This window comes from Glycine max, chromosome 16, assembly GCF_000004515.6.
Source record: "Glycine max cultivar Williams 82 chromosome 16, Glycine_max_v4.0, whole genome shotgun sequence".
Taxonomy (NCBI): domain Eukaryota; kingdom Viridiplantae; phylum Streptophyta; class Magnoliopsida; order Fabales; family Fabaceae; genus Glycine; species Glycine max.
Genome location: NC_038252.2, coordinates 9,229,531 through 9,244,474, shown reverse-complemented (window position 1 = coordinate 9,244,474; position 14,944 = coordinate 9,229,531). Strand labels below are relative to the sequence as shown.

The following is a 14,944-nucleotide window of genomic DNA, read 5'->3' as shown; positions in this document are numbered from 1 at the left end:
ACCGGAAGAGGGCATAGTAATCCTGGTGACTTCCGATGATCACTCTTAGTTTGTTGACAATCATTGTAGGCGAGAACAAAGTTACGAACATCTTCCTTCATCCCTGTCCACGTGAAGTTATCACTGAAGAGTGCCAATGTTTTCGTGATACCCATATGTCCTCCCGTTGGGGTTGAATGGAATTCATGCAGGAGAGGTGCAATGAAGCAGAATTTCTTTGGGAGCTAGATACGCCCCTTTTGCATGATCCAATCCTTAACAATGACGCTATCAGGGTGTTTATCAGGTTCCTGTTCAATCGTAGCTCGGAGGGTGAGGAACTCTGGGTGCTGACTGAGTTGTTTCTTATGTTCCTGCAAAAACACAAAATTTGGTGTCGTTAGCAGAAATAAGTGCCCTGAAGCAGTGTCGGGAATGCGAGACAAAGCATTCGTCGCCGCATTGGGCTTGCCGAAGCGATATTGGATTTTGTAGTCATAACCCAATAATCGCACCAAGTAAAGCTTCTGCTCTAAAGTTTGAACTACTTGCGACATTAGTTCCTTTAAACTTCGATGGTCTGTGAGTATAATGAATTGGTGGCCCAGTAAATACTGGCGCCACTTCTTCACGGCTGAGGTTATGGCGGCGAGCTCACGAACGTAGGTCGAAGTGTGGAGCAATTTCGGGCAAAAAGCTTTATTGAAAAAGGCAATGGGGTGATTCTGTTGAGAAAGAATAGCCCCCATTCCTATTCCCAATGCGTCCATTTCCACCACGAATGGCAGGGAAAAGTCCGGCAACCGCAAGACTAGGGCGCTACAGATGACTTCCTTGAGCTTGTCAAAAGCTGCTTGGGCTTTCGGGGACCAGCAAAACTTGTCTCTGGCCAGGAGCTGAGTTAGAGGTGCTGCAATTGAAGCATACCCCTTAATGAATCTTCGATAGAAACCTAATAAACCGAGAAAGCCCCTTAAGGCTCTGGTCGAGGAAGGTACTGGCCATTGTTGGATTGCTTCCACCTTCGTCGAGACTGGTTGAACACCAAACTACGAGACCAAATGGCCTAGATACTCCACTTGCTTCTGCGCGAAGGTACACTTGGATAATTTGAGAAAGAATTTTCCGGCAAGTAGAATCTAAAAGGCTTGTTCCAAGTAACTCAAGTGCTCCTGAAAGGTTCTACTATATATTAAAATATCATCAAAGAATACGATGATAAATTTGCGTAGATATGGCCCAAAGATATTGTTCATAGTCGCCTGAAATGATGAGGGCGTGTTGCAGAGCCCAAATGGCATAACGCGAAACTCAAAGTAGCCTTTGTGAGTCCTGAAGGCGGTCTTTCCCACATCTTCCTCCTTCATTAGTATCTGATGATACCCATGCAATAAGTCTAACTTCGAGAATCAACATGCGCCGCCTAATTCATCCAGCAATTCATCGATAGTTGGAATCGGAAACCGTTCCTTGACGGTGATAGCATTCAGAGCCCTATAATCAACACAAAAACGCCATGAACCATCGCGTTTCTTGACAAGCAGAACAGGGGAGGAGAAAGGGCTCGTGCTGAGTCTAATGATTCCCTATTGTAGCATGGTTTCGACTTGGGCCTCAATCTCGCATTTCTGGAAATATGGATATCTATAGGGTCGTACATTCACGGGTTTCGACTGAGGAAGCAAATGGATTGAATGATTGGTGGAATGTGAGGGGGTAAGGTGGTTGGTGTTTAAAAGATAGTGGAGAAGGTACCAAGCAAGGTATCAATTTCGGGGTAGGATGTTTGGGTTAAAGGAAGCTCAGGTGGAATTAAGCTAATATGGAAATAAACATTGGCACTAGCAGTTCGAATCATACACTGGAGCTGTGGGGGTGTTATTGATTGCAGGGTATCATATGTATCGCCTTTTAGTTCCACCATGTGCCTATTCGAGACGGACTTCATGGTGAGATCATTATAGTCTGTCAAGACCGGACCTAGTGACTTGAGCCATTGAACGCCGAGGACAATGTCGGCACCGCATAATGGCAATGCGTGAAGGTCCATGGTGAAGTCCTGTTTCTTAATTGTAATCGTGACTCATGCGCAAAGTTGCTGGCAGAGCACCTCGTTGCCATTTCCGACCACCACACGAAGTGGCTGAGTGGGCTGTGCCATGAGACCCAATGGACGGACGAGACGGGTTTGCACGAAATTGTGTGTGCTCCGACTGTCGATTAGCACGACCACAGGTTGATTGGCGACCTGGCCCACCATTCGCAGGGTCTCTAGGGCCAGATGACCCGATAAAGCATAAAAGCTTATTTGGGCCTGGAGCAGGTCAGGGTCAGTATTAGTAGCTTCGTCTTCAATAGGGTTCAAGCTTATGGCTACATCGTCAGCTTCAGCGATGAGAAGGAAGAACTTGGAGGAGCATCTATGCCCTTGAGAGAACTTCTCTTCGCAATTGAAGCACAACCCCTTTTCCCGGTGTATTGCCATTTCTTCCGGGGAGAGGCGTTTGAGTGGAGGAGGTGGAGGTTTTGCTGAGGGTGGCAGAAGAGCAGGGACCATTGGTGGCGCGACAAACGTGGATGGCACGAGTGTCGACCGAGGTGGGGCTGGGGCATTGAACCTTCCGCGGTTAGAGTTGTGTTGGTCCGTCAATTTTTCCTCATAAAGATGAGCCAGGGCCGCGACATGCGTTAGGGTGAGGGGTTGTGAAACCTGCACCTCACGGCGTATCTCCGGCATCAATCCCGAGATAAAGCAGCTGAGCAGAAAGGAATTCGGAAGCCCTATGGTTCTGTTCGCCAGAGTCTCAAATTGAGATAAGTAGGCTGTGACCGTACCGGTTTGGGTGAGCTTGGAGAGGATCCCTGTGGGATCTTCATATTGTGAAGTAGCAAATCGTCCTTCGAGGGCTTGCAAGAACCCCAACCAAGAGGAAATTTGCCCGCTCCGCGACATCCATTGGAACCATGCGAGGGCGGGACCCTCCATGGCAAAGGCAACAATGGTGAGACGATCGGGCTCAGGGGTTGAATGGTAAGCGAAGAACTGGTTTATTTTGAACATCCATCCCGAGGGGTCAGACCCATCGAAGCGAGGGACATCCAATTTCATGCGTGGTAAGGGATTTGTGGTGTGAGAAGGGGTCGGGTTAGCTGAAGAAGATGAATGAGAAGGGGTGTTGTGTTGGTTGGCTTCAATGGCGGAAACCCAGTTAAGGAAATCGTCAAGCTTATTGGGATCGTGAAGGTGGTTGGAGGCTAATTTAGCAATGGCTTTCTCGATTCGTTCCATATTGGACTTGGATCGTGTGGATTCGGCCATGGACAACACTCTCAATGAAGGCACCAAAGTTGTTATGGCCGAAATCCCTAATCTGCAATTTCCTAGAATTCGAGAGCTAGGACTCTCCAGAAGCAAGATAGAGAAGATGAGTTTTATTCATTCTGCCCTCTTTCATTACATGGTAATTGCTTTATATAGTATTCTTGTGAATTGATACTAACTGAATTGAAAAATTCTGGTGCTAGGGCCTAACAGAAAAAAAGCTTTAAAAGATTCAAGAAGATTCCATCCTAACAGAATTGTAAAGCTCGTGGGTAATTCCATAATGGGCCACTCTAAGCCACGTCAGCTTCCTTTTCCCTTTACACAATAAAGTCCTTCAGGTACTGTGATTTGGTCACCCTTCTCCTCTGCCTCTGGTTCTTCTCTGTTAATAGCTGCTCTGTTGCCTGCTCTGTTTGTGTTTCTGTTAATGGTGATTGTGGAACTTCATTCGTAACAATAAGTATACTAACGAATCAAATGACGCGAACCTAGAAAGAGAGATGACGTTCTCAAATTCTCAGCCACAAATAACCATCTCTCTTTGGAAAAGGATAGTAAACTAAATGTAACTGAGGAAAGAAAAAACAAACCTCGAACCACTCCATAAGCCTCCCTCTTGTATTCCTCCTGTTCATTGGCGTAAAAAATAGAAGCGTTGGAATTGATTACAGTTGGCCACCATTTGGGCAATTTCCTTTGGAACGGAACCACCTTATTCTTCGCGGAGTGCTTCACGGAGTCCTGAACCAGCGCTGATAACGGATTCGTGTCACTTCTCTGACCCCACGCAACAACCACCTCTTTTCCGCCGAGACTTCGGTCCCTCCGCACCACAACAAGCTTATGGCTAGACGCGTTATGATGCCAAAACGAAAACCTAGAAATCAATTAAGCCAAAACCGTGAAAACAGAAAAGGCGAGGAAGGTCAAAGTCGCTGAAGTTCCGAGGAAATGCAAGGTGGAAGGGCGCATGAAACGACAAACCTCCGATTGTGGTCGAGAGTGACCAAGGTTTGCAAATCTCGGTAAGTGTCTTTGTCGGAAGATAGGAACTGTCGAAGTTCATATTGAAAAGCGGTTAGGGGAGTGAGGTCGATAACGACTTTGAGCTTTGGTTCAAATGAGGAGGTGGAGGTGGTGGTGGGAAGAGATAATTTGTTGTGACGTCTGCAGCTTTGACTGCGGCGGCGGAAGGAGGAGCACACGATGGTGAGACAGCAATGGCGACAACATGGGGATGGTGGAGGGAACTGGGAGGGAAAGGTGTTGACAGAGAACCCCACAATCTTGTTCCGTAGCCTCTTGACGGTCACACACACTTATAGCTCTGCGAGGGAAGAGTGAACAACAATGAGAATCTCACAATCTTTTTTTTTTTATTTATCTAGGGTTGTCCAAGCTCTCGCCCAATTAAACGTGCCATGTCAGCAACAGAAAGTGGAAACACAATGTTTTCAAAGACGGTTTTGAAAAAATGATGTTGTAAAGCATATTTAAAGTCGTTTGTGAGGAAACTGCCTTTAAAAAGTTAGAATTATTTACAAAAATGTCACCGCTTTACTTACTACATCGGTCTTTGTATAACCGTTGTAAAACTAGTGTCGTAAAATGCCTTTTTTCTAGTAGTGCAACTTCCATTCCTCCATAAGTCCCTTACCCTAACTCCTACAATGGGGATGTCAATCCATGGGACATGCATCACCAAAGGTTTCTTTGTGAACCAAGAATCATACCAAAAGTCAGAATCACCATTGCCCAACTTCATTTTGAACCCATATTGGAGATGTTCATAGCTTTCATGATCGCATTCCACGTCAAGAACAAATTCCCATCAGGAAAGTATTTTGCCCTTAACATCAAGAACAAATTCCCATAATGAAACTATGTTGCATTGTTTGTTTTTGTGTGTGCATGCACAAGTTATTTAGAGAATGATGAAGGTACCTTTTTTATGGGGTTTTCATGGTAAGCCAGGAAGAAATGGCATTTTATATGTGGAGATGATGGCCTTGTTCCGAGGGATGGAGCTTTGCTGGGAGAAAGGCCTAGGTGGATTTCGTGTCATTTGAACTCACTCCATCTAGTGCAGCTGGTGAATCATGAGGTTCAACTGTATCGTGCCTATAGCAATGAACTCATGATGATTAAGGCCCTGATGAAGAGAGATGGGGTGTGTTAGGTGAAGCATTTTCTTCACGAAGGGAATGCCTATGCTGATGTTTTAGCTAAGCTGGGAGCTACTTCTTCAAGCGATTGGGATCTTCTGCAGGTGCCTCCTTTGGAGTTAACAATGCACCTCCTAGCTAATATGGGAGGGGTGATGTTTAGTAGGATTTAGTTTTGTTTAGTCTTTTGGCCTTTATCTCTTTGTATTAAAAAAAATAATAATAATCACACTATGAAGAAAACAAAGTTATTGAGAGGGTTTGTGCCAACCTAATTTAGTCCAACCTAATTTCTTTATTTTATTAAAAATAATTAAGGTAAACATAAGATTTTTTATTTTTATTATAAGATTGAGAGTTTTCATTTTTCAATGTTATATTCATATTTTAAATAAAATTTATTTTAATTAAATGTAATTTATGGAATCAAATAACAAATTTACTTTTCTTAATAATTTAGATGCTTTAATTCCCAAAGCTTAGAATGATGTAAATAAAAGAGTATAGTTGATATCTTTTTTTAGTTTTTTTTTAGTTCTAAAATTGATTTTGATCTCTCAAATTTGGGCCATTTTTTTTTGGTTATGCAAATTGAAAATATATGGTCTTTCCCACCATTCTGGGGTTCAGTTCATGACTTTTCCGGCCACTGAAGCCAACCAATTCCTTTTTACTAACTACCCTAATAAATGACAGGCGAGAAAAGGCAAAAGGAGGGGATGGTGGTGAAAGCCTTAACATGTTCAAGCAACTTTGTGCTTGCAGCTTCACCTAGGATTCAGTCTCTTTGGTAGTATACAATGGCTTTGCTTGATCCATGTAGCATTGTAGGAGAAATGATTTTGTTGTTGATTTTTTCTAAAATAAAAGTAAAGTATATATGAAAAGATTTATAGAATTTGACATGAATTTGAATCTAGGACTTGTATATAATTACTATACTACATCTAAATTACGAGAGCTGAAATCTAAATGATCTTAGAATGACTAAGAAAGTTAAACTGGTAGTCATGTTTGTGAGAGTAATAATTTCTGGGATATAATAAATAAATACTATATAGAAGCTGTTGTTATTCTCATTTTTTTGGGTTTAATTCTTGGTGCTATGTACTCATTTTGGTACAGAGGCATTTTGTCAACCATAAATGTCGTGGGTGACCATGTAGTGATTGGAGTAAGTATGCTTGTCCTAAACTATTTATTAATCCCACATGCTATTTAATTGTCATTTGTCACACGATCCATGTGACCATTTTAAGAAAAACCTTGTCCAATGAAATTTCTCTGCTTCCAAGGACACATCTTGTGCTTACCTTGGACTCTTTGATGAAATCTTTGGCTTATAAAAAAAAGGAGTGATGTGGTTTGGCACAAAAATTGTGGTGGTGGACTGTCCATTTTAGAAGGAGGAGGTGACATATAATTGGATGGCTATCTATGAGCCTCACTAACATATAATCTATCTATAAATATGTTCGAGCTGAAAAATAATGAATAAGTATTTTATCTGTAGGAAAGACGTCGAAATTAATATTTGGGATTTGGACAACTTCACTAAGATTTGGAATTCCAAATCCGTGAGTCTTTATTTCAAAACCTCTTACATTTATTTCTTAGAGTTTGAAAACTATCATTTAAATTTATTTCTAGATTAATATTATGAGATTATAAGTAATGTGATATTGTAATGAAAATAATATTTTAAAATATTATAATTTAAAATTATATTTTTATAAATTGATTTTGGTTGATTTATTGTAAAAACAGAAAATATTAAAACAAGTTATAAAAAACAACATTGGTTGGTCTAGAACTGATGTAGAAAATGCCCTTAGAACATCGGTTTTGTCAAAACCAATGTTGTAAAGATAATTTCTACATCGTTTTTTTCATAATCGATCTAGAAAGTGATTCAGAATACACAATTCAACATAAGTTTTTTTAGAATTGATGTTGTTATTCACCTTACAACATCGGTTTTGATCAAAATCGATATTATTTTTGTAATTTTGTTTTTTTTAATATTTCTTACTATAGGACATCGGTTTTCTTAAAAATTGATGTTGTGTAGTATATGTTAACATCGATTTTTGAAAAATCGCTGATGTTAACATCGATAATGTTAACGTCAGCGGTTTCAACCTTAATTAAAAACCAATGTTGAAAGTCAAAAACAACCATATTAAAAGTCTATTTTCCAATGCTTACCATTATTTCATAAGTAAGGGTGCATCTTTATTCCCTTCAAGATTCTCATAGCCACATCTATAGCTTAAGCGGTTGCACCCATTATAAACATCATGGGGTGGAATGTTAAGCCCATCACATGGGATGTTGGATGCATGTTAAGCCAACATGTTAGTTTTCACTCATTTTGTTCTTCTGGTACACACAAAGCTCTTATATAGAAAGAAAACCATGTTGATGACTCCCTCCCCCTGTTGAGAGGAAGAATGATCCAAAGATTTGAATTTGAATTTCAAATTTATATTTAAATTTACATTTCATATTTGAACTAGAATTTAAATTTTTGAGTTGAATTTAAATTTGATTAAATGGCATCTAGTGGTGGGAGAGCATTAGTTGGATGTCTAATAAAAGCTTCAGATACCTGGTTAATTTTTTATATTAGATTTAAAAGATTTGATTAGATTTTCTAAGATCTCATCTTTGGGTTTATTTCAAATTTGATTTAAAGGGTTGTATATATTGTAATTCAAATTTGAGAAGATAATTGACTTGATTAGATATTTTAGGTTTTTATCTTTGATTTATTTCAATTTTGATTTAGAAATTCTATAATTGTAATTCCTTCTATATGAATAAAAAGTTTATGCTTTATTGATAAAATTGAGATTGGTTCTCTTTTATTCTTCGTGAATAATTCAACAGCGCCGAAGCGCGTTAGACAATTAAAGAAAAGGCCTAGTTCCTCATGCTCTATCTTCCAATTCGAAAGTAGAAAAGGCCTAGGAAATTGAAAAGATCCTAGTACAATACTTTGGTAGGAAGTAGTTTTATGAACTTTTATTGAGCAGGTATATAAACGAAGAACTCAATTATCTTTCATATGCCTAAACACTCTTATTAAATTCACTCTTTTTCACCATTTTCCCCTAATGTTGTGAGTATGTGGTGGTGTCTGTTTTTGAGAAGTGATCAAATACATAAGGAAATGGGGGATACTAAAGGAGCACATTGAAGAAATACGAACGAACAAGTTCTCCATTGCCAAGGATCCTAACCCTTTTGATTGAAGACTTGCATCAAGCTGTTAAGAATCTTAATTTCTATTGAACTTTATACCAAAGATGTCCATTTTCTTATGGAACTCATTCCGGTGCCCACTTTCCTTTTTCCATCATTTCATGTTTTCTCTTTCGGAAAGAGACTCACCGAATTAATGAGAGGTAAGATTAAATAGTATGGTTAGTAAAATTTACGAGAATTTTTCATCAAATAAAAAAGAGTAACAAAAAAAAATTGTTGCTGTTGTTATCATTTCTAGTTTTGTATTATTTATTTTCTTGGATACAATGTGTTGATTTTGTTTTATATTTTTTTTATCATTATACCAATTTTTCGATCATATACAATGTGTTGATAGTTCATCCGTAGTGGATTTGATAGTGAAATTTGTTAAATAATTTGATTATAATAATATACTTTTTCAAATGCCCCATATGTGTAGTTTGGTGACGTGAAGTAGTCGGGATGTCGATGCTTCGTTTGGAAATAATTTTTTTTCATAACATTGACTTTGACTATTTTCCCTATTAAAGTGTATTTTTTTTTTCATTTGAAAGAGGGAACAGAAAAAAAAGGAAAACATATAGTGCCAGAAGCATCAGCTGTAAGAAGATGCCTCATGGACCCAACCCAAGGGGTTTTTAAACAAATTTTGAATACAATTTTTGGAGTTTTAGACTGTCACAACTTGTATTTTGACCACCACAAATGATGATGGTAGAAATGGAACTAACCCCGTTAGTACGCATGAAATAAATCCACCTATTTTTAAAGTATGGGGATAAAACATGGCGAATTCTAGGGTGCGTAAGCGAAACTCCTTATGCACCATGGGTAAGTTTCGGTGAAAAAAAAGAATGTGTCGTGTCCGTCCGATTTTAAAATTAGAAAATCAAACGGTTAAGATCGATTAAGATACGATGGAAATATTACACCGGATAAAATAAAAAAATATGAGATTTTTTTTCTCTCCTCCGAGCATGTTACCCCACTGGCAATGACGACGCCGGTGACGAGGGTGAGATAGGTGAGCTAGGCCTCGCGCTTGAATGTCATGATGTAAGCGAAGACAACGGTGAAGAAGGGGGTGCTGGCGTCAATGGCCTGGTTGAAAGACACCAGAAGTTAGCGGAGGGAGACATTGCCAAAAACGACGGAGACACAGAAGACGAGACTGAGGGCAGTGATCTTGAGGAACTGGAGGCGGTAGCAAATGGTCTGCATGGGGACCATCTTGAGCTAGGCGATGACAACATAGCTAAAGAGGGAGCAGGCGGTCATGTGGCACATGGAGGAAAATAGGATACTTGAAGCCATAGTTGCTGAGAAGGTACTTGTTGAGGAGCAGTACCTCAATGTTGGAGGAGTACCACGCTGACACCAATCCGATCGTGAAGGGACGACTTGAGGACTTCATTTTCGTCACGCTGCCACTGCGGATCTGAGAGGCTTTGGCTTAATAATATGAGCCTGCTCCATGGATTTGAGAATCCGCTCCATAGAAGAACAACATCATCGCTCCATGGATTTTTTCTTCTTTTTTCTCTCTCCTCTGAGCATGTTACCTCGTTGGCAATGACGACGCCGGTCACTTTGACGACCATGAAGGCGCTGGTGGAGTCGAGGCCGGAGGTTGGTTCATCGAGGAAGCGCATGATGGGGTAGTGGATGATGTCGGTGCCGATGGAGATGCGGCGGTGAAATTCTGATACTGGGGACAGATGTCGTACAGGATGTCACGACATCACGCTTCAGAACATGCATATTATATTTGACAGTGTGTACAGTTTAAACAAGTAAATAACACAAGAGAATTGTTAACCCAGTTCGGTGCAACCTCACCTACATCTGGGGGCTACCAAGCCAGGGAGGAAATCCACTAAAATAGTGTTAGTTCAAGGTCTAACAGCCACTGTTTACAACCTTCTCACCTAACCACTACCCGTGCAATCTCTACCTAAGAGCCACTCTTAGATATGAGAACCCCGCTCACTCCCTCTCAATCACACTCCCGTGTTTACAAACAAATCAAAGACACACCAGAGATTGCTCTCTGAACAATAGAGATCAACTCCACACACTAGAGATCAACTCTACACACAAGAGATCAACTCTACACACTCAGGTCCAACACTTGATGTTTGAGTAACATCAAGGTGGCTCACAAAACACTCAAGTCCCAAAACTCACAAAATAACTCTTCAATCCCGGACTTGGTACAGAACTCGTGCAGCCTTCGTGTTTATATAGCAGTGAGCGTTTCTGGGCTGCAACTACTTGTGCTGGATGAGATCTATCATTCTTCTGAAAAAATCTGCACTTAAAGATCTAAAAGATGCAGTTTGATCTTTTAGTTTTTATCTTTAATCTTTAATCTTTAATCCCTGAACGAACTCTTCTAGTTTGTAATTCGAACTTTAATTATCTTTTAATTCGTTCCTAAAGATAGATCTTCTTATCTCTTGCTAACTGCACAATAATCTGTTAAAGATATAACAGATTTATATGTCCAGTATTATCGGGCCGGATGTCAGGACATCGTATCCGACATCGTGGATCCTGCAGCTTCACTTCTTCACTTGACTTTTATCTTGCATTGTACAGCAACTCCAGTATTCTCGGGCAGGATGTCCTGGACATTGTATCCGACATCGTGGATCCTGCAGCTTCAATTCTTCATTTGACATTTTATCTTGCCTTGTGCATTGTGCAGCCCGATCTTATTCCTTTACATAACGTTGGACATCATGTGCAGCAACTCCAGCTTTCCTTCATTGTCTAAGTGCTTATGTTTTAACAAAATCTTAGCCAATCTTTTAAAACTCAGTAGAGCTAAGCACTAACAGGCGGCGTTCGCCGCCGGAGATGCCGTGGTGGCCCTCGTAGCTGATGACCAAAGGAGGGAGAAGCTCGGAGGAGAGAGAAGGGTGGTTGGAGACCAAAGGAGGGAGAAGCTTGGAGGAGAGAGAAAAAAGATCTGGTGTAAACAATTTCATCATATCTTAATCGATCTTAACCGTTTAATTTTTTAATTTTAAAATTGGACGGACGTCATACATTTTTTTTTACCAAAACTTGCGCACGGTGCGTAAGGAGTTTCCCTTACGCACCCTGGTCACCATCACACAATGGGTCATAAACATTTACCTTAAAGAGATCAAATAGAAAAACCAAGGAAATACGTAGTGTTTTCCTTTTTTTTTTTCGAGAAGCAAGTATACATCAGAATATATATATCTTTGGTGAGCTTTGAAATTTATATTGAGATTTTAATAATATATATAAGGATGAATGTTGAACTATTTGTTTAATTTAATTTATGGTGAGTTCATGAATTATATTGCCGTTTGCTACAACGAAGAGATAATGTAGCCTATGAGTTGAATTCTCATAGTAAAATTATATTACCGTTTACGAAGAGATAATGTAGCCTATGAGTCAATTACTCATAGTATATTTATATGTTCCGTTTGCTGCAACGAAGAGATAAATTTACCTTAACGAGCTAAATGCCGTAGTTATATAATTACCGTTCACCAAAACGGAGAGATAATGTGGTCTATGTGCACATAGTAGAATGATTGTTTGATTTTAAAGTAATTACTTTGGATACCAGGTTATAAGAAGTTTTGAAATTTATATTCTTTGCGTACATTGAATTCTAAAAGCAAGTGTATTTTTGTTCATTATTTATTTAATGTCATTATAACATTTCTTGGGATGGAAAGACTCGGGCTAAATGGTGCTCTCTTTCATGTCCGCTTTGTATATTATGCTTTCACTAAGTCCTTGTGACTTACACCCCATTTTATTTCTTTTTCTTAGATATACAATAGTGGAGTAACTGATTTCCTGGGATTTGCTGGCACACCCAGGAATTTGATTATCTTTTTGGTAGGTCCCCATTGCGTCTGGTGGATATTTATTTGTAACTCTAGTATAATGCAGCTATAGGGGCCAAGGTAGTAATAGTTAGAGAGAATTCCTTTATTTTGAAATTTAAATGATTCTCTCTTATAGACTTGATGAAGATGTACTGATGATATTTTGAGACACTTGATGATTAGTATTTATAATCAACTTTGTTATTAAATGGATGAGATGAGATATAGGCATATGGATTTGTCTAGATACATATATATATTGTGTTCTTTTACAGGTTATGTTGTATAGGGTAGGCTGGCCAGACTAGGGAAGTCATAGTCAGTGCGCCGGTCATGTCCCAAGAGTGGGTCGTGACACTTACTATGCAACATGAAGGTATCTATTTGAAAGTCTGTGGACTAAGACCACGCTTGATCGAAAGTATAATGACCCCAAAATTATTTTTTCAAACAAATATTAAAAGTTTTGATTATGTCAATTGTACCTTTTATGAGTATATTTTTAATTGGTTAATAGTGTAAGATTAAGCATTATTAAAATTAAACTCTTTGTTTTTATTTTAATAAATTATTTTCCCTAAATTAACATACTAATATACGTTGAATCATATGCTTGTTTATTATTTATCTATTTTAGCTGATGTTATCGTAATCATATTCGATGAGGGTAACAATTTACTTGTTTAGGGATCACGAGTTACTAATTGATTTGATGACCCAATCTATATTAAAAATATAAATAATTAAGATTTAGAGTTTAATAAACTTCTAACATATTTAGAAGCATAGATATTAATTTGTCTAAAATTTTAAATATATAACATATTTTTCATAATTCAGTATAAACAATCTTAAGATATAATTTAAAATATATATCATTATTATACAATGACAGACATAATCTAATACACATAAATTCCAAGATGTGGTTATGTTTGGTAAAAAAAGAAGCAAATCTATAAACAAAACAAGTGTAAGGTATAAATTGAATTTTCTAATACGAGTAATGTTGTTCAACTGTAAAATTAAAACATACCCCATGGCCTCTCGCCAATCTTTCACATTCATCCATGGTTAGTACTTGATCTGACCTCAGATGTGAGACCCCCCTCACAAACTTCCATCCTTGTCTAGCAGCTATGACAGACACAGACACAAACACTCTATAACAACTCCAAAACTGCATCGCGGAGATGGAGCGATGCCACAACGAAGAGTTGACAAAGCTAAAGGCTGACCATGAATAGCTAGAATAGGGGAATCACACCCCCGACGATGAGCAATTCGCCTACATCTTGCCTGAACGCACGCAAGGGGAATCACACCCCCGACGCACAGACAACATTGCAGATGATTTGAGTCTCTCCCACATGCACCGCCCAACATGGATTATCCGTCGGCATCCTTTTGTTGACCGCATTATGGAGGCAGACATACCCTTGGGGTTCCACCACTTAACCTCGAGCCACGATGGGACAACAGATCCAGACAAGCATTTGGATGCCTTCCTGACACAGGCTGTCAAACCCTAATTTCGTCCAGGGACACTGGCGTCCGGCTTGCGAACTTTGTGTGGTCTCTCTGAAAGTCAAAATAAGATTTGTTGCGTAATCCTTAAACTTTCACAACATTTTGGAAGTCAAAGCGAGCTTTGTTGCATAATCCGTAAAGTTTCGCAATACTCCAGAAGTCAAAGCAAGCATTGTTGCGTAATCTGTAAAGTTTCGCAACATTCTAGAAGTCCAAACAAGCTTTGTTGCATAATTCGTAAAGTTTCACAACATTCTGGAAAGGGAAGGAAAGCATCGTTGAGTAATCCATGAATTTTTGCAACATTTCGGAAGGAAAGAAAGTATTGTTGCATAATCCGTAAAGTTTTGCAACGTTTCAAAAAGAATTCAGCCCAAAAACATGAAAATAGGGCATATTTAGTAAACTGGGGGGTGTAAATAGCAATCTGGCCACTTGGGATTGCTTTAGGTGGAAGCAACCTAGCTTGCCTACCTGCGAGGTTCAAATCAAAAGAATGTTTAATGGTCCAACGCCTTAAACGACTTTTGTTGGGTTAAAATATATCTTTCAAAAAAAGATAAAAATAACTTAACCAACGTTTAGTTCTTAAAGAATTACGTAGGTCTGATTTCCTCATCGCAATTGAGGAATACATAGGAGCAAGGGAAACACCCTTGTCGACCACAAAAAGATAAAAAATACAAAAAAGGCCCATAGAAAACCATAAAAACATAAAAAGGGAAAATAAAACAAATTCAAGACATGATATTGCACATTGATTAAAAGCTGTCGTCCCTTGTGACGGATGCGTGGGGTGCTAATATCTTCCC

At 39.1% G+C, this 14,944-nt stretch overlaps 1 pseudogene; it reads right to left on the bottom strand.

Moving 5' to 3' along the window:
* Positions 1-3,621: 3,621 nt before the first annotated feature.
* On the bottom strand, positions 3,622-5,069 carry LOC106796405 (uncharacterized; annotated as a pseudogene).
* Between the last annotated feature and the right edge of the window lie 9,875 nt (positions 5,070-14,944).